The sequence below is a fragment of the Myotis brandtii genome, unplaced genomic scaffold (assembly GCF_000412655.1).
Source record: "Myotis brandtii unplaced genomic scaffold, ASM41265v1 scaffold987, whole genome shotgun sequence".
NCBI lineage: Eukaryota > Metazoa > Chordata > Mammalia > Chiroptera > Vespertilionidae > Myotis > Myotis brandtii.
In genome coordinates, this window is record NW_005372107.1 from 714,573 (window position 1) to 722,775 (window position 8,203).

Genomic DNA, 8,203 nt, shown 5'->3' on the forward strand with positions numbered 1-8,203 from the left:
CAGACTCTCACACTTACATTCATACACCAGGCAGTCCGAGTTTTTGACTTCTACCAAATGTTTACTCAGAGTTTAAGCAATCCAACCAATTCCTGACTAATTGCCTAAGGGAGCTCTATGGCTTCCCGGGGGGTGATCAAACTCCCCTTCCACTCACTTGGAGTGGGCCTAATTGATAGGGGGTCAACGAAGATGACTGACCCTGACCCATTTTGACAAAGACAAAGACAACAAAGAACAAAGACAAAACAAACACTAGACAACAAACACCAGACAGACAAACCTGGTGCAGCCTAGAGCCGCACGAACCAGACACCCCGGCCACCGTTGTGGCCGTGGGTCAGGACCAAGAGTACCGCTGCGTCCAGCCCTCCGTATAGGTCCTTCCGTGGGATGTCCCAATTCCAGTTTAACGACCGGTCTTCCTTACCTCTCTCGAGAGTCCAGGTGGCTCGGTTTCCGAATTGAAAGTTTTGGGTGGAGTCTCCTCCAGTTCCCTGGGACCCGGGATGGAGACTGGAGGCCTCCTTGGTAGTCGTTCCCCACAGGGATGTGGGGTATCTCTCTGAGTGCCTGGCGATAAATGGGGGAGAGCCTCCTGCCTTAAATAGGGGGTCCCTCTCACCCCTGCTGGGGATCTCGCTGGGGCCTCCAAATGTTATGGGTTCACTCAGCGAGATAGACCACCAGCTCAGAATTTAAATTTAAGAGCCTTTATTAAGTTGGCCAGCTGACTACAGTTACAGCACCCTGCTGAAGCAGAGGCTGAACTGCAGCCCAGACTACAGGAGTTACATTTTATTATTAAATTCTGTGGAGGCCCAGAGAAAAATGTGTCTTTCAAATTCTGGGCCCCCCAATATGGAGGAAACTCTCTTTATTTATACTTTTTTCAGTCTTTTGTCTCCCAAATTTGGAATGAGACTTCCGGGCCTTCTGAGAAAGAAGGCCTGTGTGCTGGGAAGGGGCCATGAGACCATATCTCAAGGCCTGGCCTGATGTCAGTACCTTCCTATCTATGTGTTCTAGGACAGTGTGCCCCGCCTGGCCGAAGTGCCAGATATGCAGCCCAGTACATTCTGTCCTGGGGCCAGCGATAACTACTTTCCCCCTCCCTGCCCCAGGGCAGTTCATTGTTCACAGTTTCTATGGCCTGACACGCCTTGCAAGACCAGTTTCTGGGAAGGAGGCGATGACCTAAATATAGGTCATCAAGAATGCACACTGAGCTTATTGGCATGAATTCCAATTGCTAGCCCCCAAAATATCAGGGTTACATTTGAATTATCCCTTTTTAGCCTTCTCAGAATGAGACTTCCAGACCTTCTGAGAAAGAGGTCCTGTGTGCTGGGACAGGGCTGTGAGACTGTATCTCAAGGCCTGGCCAGGCACCAGCATTGGCAATTCTGTCTGGGGCATAGTTTATGGACTCTCTGGAATGGGAGTAATCTTATTTTTCCCTATTATTTAAGCAAGCAAACATTTACAGAAGCCAGAAAGCAGGGTTAAAGTTTTAAATAGCAGTTTTTACCCAAGATGGAGGTTACTATGCTTCATTCCCCACTGGTTTTATGTACACGAATCAAACCATTGACTCTTGGTCATTGTCAAGGAGGGAGTTATATTAACCCCTGAGGAGTATAATCTTAATTTTCTGTCGAATAAAGTCAGTAAGCCAGTTCATAAGGGCCCAGATGAGGGCCATGAGTAATCTTTAGAGGGTCCGAAGAGTCATGGACTCTCTACTCTGCCTGGGCTGCCTTAAGCCGGGTGTGATGAAGCCACGTCGGGATTCCTTCGACCTTGACTGCCGTGGGGGTGGTCAAGATGATGGTGTATGGTCCTTTTCAGGTAGGAGTCAGTCCTTGGGTGGCAAATTTTTTTTATCTAAACAGAGGCACCAGGGCGGAAGGGATGGACTGGATCAGAAGTTGGTACAGGCAGAGTGTCTTGGACATGCTTCTGGACTGCTTTCTGGGTGGACTGTAAAGCCTGGGTAGACTTGAGTAAAGATTGATTATGGATTTCAGCTTTTCTAGATTGGGTAGATAGTACTTATTTCTTAGAAGCTTTGCAAGCTTAGTGTGGTTCCGTGTAAGCTGGTGAGGTGGGTAGGTCAGGGTCTGGAAGAATCCTTAGAATCTGAAGAGGCCCCACTGGTTTTAGGACAGCCTCCTGGCCCGCTTCGTCTGCTTCCTTGACAAGTATAGTGGCGGCTGCTACTGCCGGGAGGCAGGCAGGCTACCTAGATGCAACGGGGTCAAGTCTTCTGGACAAGTAGGCTACCGGCCTTTTCTAGGGGCCGAGACTTTGGGGGAGAGCCCCGTTGGCTATGCCCCTTGTCTCATATATGTAGAGGTGGAAAGACTTCGTTACATTTGGTAGTGCCAGTTGGCCCATCGTCCTTGCTCTGCTTATGTCTGTCTAATGGCCTAATATATTACCTCAATGATCCTGGTTTTGAATTCTTTTAGGGAAAATGGATGTCAGTGGGCTCTTCTGGCTACTTCCATGCTGAAGAGGGACGGAGTTTTCTTTTCAGAGCCCAGAGATCCTTGCTGTCTGTCAGAGGGACGATGAGGCCTGGGCACAGAAGGAGGTGCTGGCTTGTGACCTGGCGGAGACAAACTGAATTATAAAATTTAGTATTATTGAGTATTTAGAATAGCAAGAGTTATAACAAATGGTTTGGTGGAAGGGAAAGAAAGCACTTTAGTTATAATTTTTATTGAAATAGAATTTTTCTTTTTAAAATTATTCTTATGTTTATTAAAAGTGCTAAATCAAGACCAATTTATCTGTTGTATTCAATTTGGCCTGATCATTTGCATAAACACAACAAGAATGGTAACTGACTACCATTGCCGGAATTTTATGATTGAATCATAATGTGCCCTGTAGGGCCAGGAAGCCAAGCCATCCAGCTGCCCTCAGGCCTGCCTGCAGTATCTGCTGAGTTAGGTGAATTCCTCATCTGCAGTGACTCTACCCGGGCCCATGCCCTAGGCTTTAAGGCCCATCTCAGTAGCCCTCCTACTCCTTGCAGCCTAGAGTGTGTGGGGGTCCCGCAGGGACGCAGAGGCACCCTTATTGCCCCCCTTCTATTCTGACTAACTGCCAGTGATGGTAGGGCATGGGCCTGATGCTCCAGGGCCATCTATTTTCAGGGCTACCTAGTAGGATACCAGGCTTTCTCCATGGCACTCGTATTGGCTTCAAGTCTTCAGAGTCCAGACAGGGCTCTTTAAAACATGATACTCCAGTCAAAGTTTTTGGTCAATAAAGCCACTATTGGAAACCGGTCTTATTGAATTTATGCAAAAAAATGCATTGCCATGATTTCTTTATTAAGAATTGCCAAATTTAGGAGGAATTGTGTAAGGAGAAAAATATACTGACCTGCTTTAAGATTTTCTGATTTTCCTTGTCAGTCCTTTTTATGGACTTTTCAGAGTAATATTTTTCTAAATGTATTATAACAAAACAGTAACTGTCTTCAAATGGCAAGAAGAAATTTAAAATGTGTCTATATCCATATAGATAGTCATAGCTGTCCCTGTAGTAGGTAGGGTTCCCACTAGTTTACTTGTCCTTAAGCTATATATGGTCTCTGGGAGGGGTGACATGCCCTCTCAGAATGAACTAAGGGAGCTTTATCCCTTCACAGGGTCTTATATGTCACAGGACCTCACAGGGTCTGTAATTCCTGTGACAGAGGGCTGGTACTCACTACTTCCCTGTTCTAAATAGGCCTTCCGCATTTTCCTAAAGTTGAGGTTTGTGCCACCCCTGATATGGGCATGGTCATACAGGCCTGCAAGGCAGTACATAGGCTGCCAACTGTCTTTCAATAGAGACTGAAACCCGATGGGTATTTTTCCGTGACTATTTGGGCATCTGCCCTTTTGGCAACTGCATTCAAATCTGTAAGAGAATTAAAGGTTAATATAACATATTAACATAATGAAGTACAATATGGCTACTTCAGGCAGCCAAATTTTCTGCTACCAAACATGACATATGGTAGGGTTATACAAACATTTCAGGGAGGTAACTAAAGTCTATTTTTTTTACCTTCCCACACAAAGCAAAATTTGTTTTTGTGTCTTTGGAGTTATGTCCATGAAGACACAGGTATCATGTAAGTCCATTACACAGTTTTCTGCAGGCCACTGTCAGCTGCAGTTGAAGTGCTGAAGTTTTAACCCTTTCAGCACAGTTGCAAATAGGAAACTTAACCAGCTTCATCCCCGGCCACTTTTACAGATACCAGGGCCCAGTTGTTTATCTTCTTTTAACCAGCAAGCCAAATGCTTAAGTTTTTTATTATGTGTTGTAAAACACTCATAATTTACTGGGCAGCAATTTGGGTGTCAGGTCGCTGGCCTGTATTATTTAATCAATTTCTTTTTAGTATACTTTTTATTATACATATAATTTTAATAAATTTCATATTTTCAAATTAGTCTTTAAATTTTCTTTTTATGTCTTTTAAAAATGCATAATCATGTCTTAGTCCTTCTATTAAGTATTTCTACTTTAATATTTTTTCTTTCTGTCATACTATCAGCAACTTGTAGTCCTTTTTTTATTCTTTAAAATGTATTAGAATTTTTTATTTTTAGAAACCTTAATTTTTCAATAATTATTAAAAAGTAAACAACCAGCATTTTTTAGATTAACATTTATGAACATATTTTAAATGTACTTTTACTTTCAAGAAAATATACCTTTAACAAAGTTTAAGAGACCTTCCTTCTGTAATAAAACTAAGAGCAGGTAAATGAAAACTTGTTTAGCAGTTAATGTTTCAGTTTGTTTTTTAAAAAAAAGAATTTAGATGTTTACCATTTAACCCAGCAATGCTTCAAAGCCTTTAAGTTAATTAAGAAAATTATTATAGGAACAGGCTTGGATTTAAACTGCTACATTCTTCCTTAGAGATAATATCTAAGGTTACTACTGTAGTTTCTGTTTCTGGCCCTTGGGGCCAGCCCTTCCCTAGGCCACTTGTTCTACAATTGTGAACATAATGCTAGTTTTGTGTTTTTGCCTTTCTTATTTTATGTATATAGATATTCTGAGCTTCCTTTAACAGCTTTTCTGTACTTCTGCAGGTGGGCTGAGACCAAGGGGGGCATCAGCGAAGAGAGTAGGGAGAGAGAGATTTTTATTTATTTACTAGAAGCTTGGTGCACGAAATTCGTGCACTGCGGGGAGGGGGGTCCTCAGCCCGTCCTCTTGCAGTCTGGGAGGCCTTGGTGGATGTCTGACTGCCGCGGAGGTGGGAGAGGCTCCCGCCACTGCCACTGTGCTCGCCAGATGTGAACCTGACTTCTGGCTGAGCGGTGTTCCCTCTGTGAGAGCACACTGACCACCAGGGGGCAGCTCCTAATTGAGCGTCTGCCCCTTGGTGGTCAGTGCGCATCATAGCGACCAGTTGTTCTGCCATTCGGTCGATTTGTATATTAGCCTTTTATTATATAGGATTTTTTTGCTGGCTGCAAGCCACTTTGCTGACAAGGGTCTGGTTCGTTTTTGACTCCTTCTACTGTCCTGCTTTATTTTCTTTAACCCGTTAGGATCTGGATTTTAGGGTCCCTTGAACCAGCAGCAAGCCTTAAGCAAAGGCTCCCCTTTTCCAGACAGCCATAGCTGACCCCCAAATCACTCCCCCTCTTTCTTCCCACCAGGAAAGGCTCTTGCCTCTGCCTCTATCCAGGGATGGTGGCGGGGCAGGGACTAGGGACCCCCATGCAGGCCAGAGAAATGCGCCCTGCAATTAGACCCTGGCTTCTCCAAAAAGCCCCCTGTCTGTCTACCCGCTCTCCTCCTTAGGCAACCTGGTGGTCCCCCGCTCCCGGGAGGTCACCATATTGGTGCCGAATTTAGTGCGGACATTCGCACTACAGCCCAGAACTTCTGGGCTCAAGTGATCCTCCAGCCTCAGCCTCCCGAGTAGGCCACTGCTCCCAGCCTTCGTCTCCAGGCGGCAGGACTCGGCTTCTTTTTTTCCTTAGTTTTTTATTTTCCCCCCTCTCCCCTTCTCCTGGTAGGAAGAGATAAGAGCCAGAAATTAACAGTCTAGCAATAAATTAGCCCTTTGTTTAAACTTCTCTTTGACATTTTTATGACTTTACACTTTTTTGCAAATAGTTAACTTTAGAACTTACTTTTTTCTCTCTTTTCCTTCTAAGTAGTAAACTTGCCTGGGTTTTAATCTTTACAAATTTTATACCTTTAAATTAACCTTAGAATTTTAAATCTAGCCCAACACAGCAAAATCATAAATCAGGGAAGAGCAAATTAAAGTCTCTACTTTACAGATAGAAACCTCCTAGCTAAGAGTTCTTTGGCGAGCTAATACTTTAAAAAGAAAGAGAAGGATGGTTAATGTCCTCCTGCAATCTCCCTTACAGTCCAGTCCTACTGGGCTTCCCCCACAAAGCAGGGCTGGTTTGCCCCAAACAAATTAAACAAAGAGACAAAGACATCAACAAATACTCCTACGTTTTTAGCCAGACATCTCTCACAGTTAACAAAAGCACACAAAAGCACAGGACAATACAAAGCAGCTTTTAGACTTATATTTACATACCAGTCAGTCCAAGCCACCTCCCCTGCCCCCAAAGGCAGGCTTGAACGCGGACTGCACTTCAGCAGACATATGCTTGGAAGTTAAACAGTTAGTCAGATTCCTGCCCAACTCCCCTAACAAAAATGGACTTGGAGGCCTAACAGAAACAGACGTGGGGGCCCCCCTGAACCCATGCCCCAAGAACAGGTTCTAGACCAACGTCTTGGTGAGAACCTAGTGGAGAAGTTACAACTGTGACTGCATCCAGTCCTTCTTCTCAGTAGCAAAATGACTGGTCACATAAACAAGCAAACAGGAAGATGAACTCAAATTTACTTAATCAGATTTACTCACCTCTGGAGGTTTATTGTTGTTGTTGTTGTTTTTTTTTGACTCCGAAAGAATGCAGGGGCATGTCAGGCATCCTCCGTTTGGCTGCCAGAACCACTAAGGAGTGTCTCCCGGGCCCTGGAAGCTTTCCAGGGGGTGCATCCCCTGGGGACCTTCTCGGGGCCGGCAGCCAGGCCTGGAGAGGCTGTCGGCCTTCGGCGTCTGAGACAGAGTGCTGGTAAGCACTATTCCAGACGAGCCCCCAAATGTTATATTGTAAATCAGAAGACGCCTTAATCAATAAGCCAAATTAATTTGGAGTCTTTTTATTTCGCTAGTGCTAGCAGGCCCAGAGGAAATATTGCTTCTCAAATTCTGAGGCCCCAAATAGAGGATGTCTTTTCTATTTATATCTTTTTCAGTTCTTTGTCTTCTAAATTTCAATGAGACTTCCAGACCTTCTGAGAAAAAGGCCCTGTATGCTGGGACAGGGCCGTGAGACCATATCTCAGGGCCTGGCCTGGCGCCAGCACTGACAATTCTGTCTGGGGCAGGGGTCCTCAAACTTTTTAAACAGGGGGCCAGTTCACTGTCCCTCAGACCGTTGGAGGGCCGGACTATAGTTTTAAAAAAAACTATGAACAAATTCCTGTGCACACTGCACATATCTTATTTTGAAGTAAAAAAACAAAATGGGAACAAATACCATATTTGTATTTGCATGTGGCCCGCAGGCCGTAGTTTGAGGACCCGTGGTCTGGGGCATAGTTATGGCCTCTCTGGAATGAGAGTAGTCTTATTTTTCCCTATTGTTTAAGCAAGCAAACGTTTACAGAAGCCAGAATAGCAGGGTTAAAATTTTAAACAGCAGTTTTTACCCAAGATGGAGGTTACTACGCTTCAAGACAAACTTCTTCCTGACTTCCTGGCTTCATTTCAGTTCTGACATAAATGAGTCCACCTTGGCAATCTCCATTCACATACTGTTGAGTGCTAGGTGATGAGTGATAGATACTCCCATGTGATCTTAATTGTGTGTGTGTGTGTGTGTGTGTGTGATGTTTGGGACACTAAAATGTGCCCTCTTGCCCTGGCTGGTTTGGCTCAGTGGACAGAAAGTCAGCATGTGGAATGAAGTGTCCTGGGTTCGATTCTAGCCAAGGACACATGCCTGGGTTGTGGGCTTGATCCCCAATAGGGGGCATGTAGGAGGCAGCCGATCAATGATTCTCTCTCATCATTGAGGTTTCTCTCTTTCTCTTTCCCCCTCCCTTCCTCTTTGAAATCAATAAAAAT

At 44.6% G+C, this 8,203-nt stretch overlaps 1 long non-coding RNA gene across 1 annotated transcript in view; it reads right to left on the reverse strand.

The window, feature by feature from the left end:
* Nucleotides 1-5,952, reverse strand: part of LOC106724817 — a 22,754-nt gene extending 16,802 nt beyond the window's left edge. The window contains exon 1 of the long non-coding RNA XR_001360650.1: nucleotides 5,823-5,952. This is a non-coding gene — a long non-coding RNA (uncharacterized LOC106724817). The remainder of the gene's footprint in view (nucleotides 1-5,822) is intronic.
* Between the last annotated feature and the right edge of the window lie 2,251 nt (nucleotides 5,953-8,203).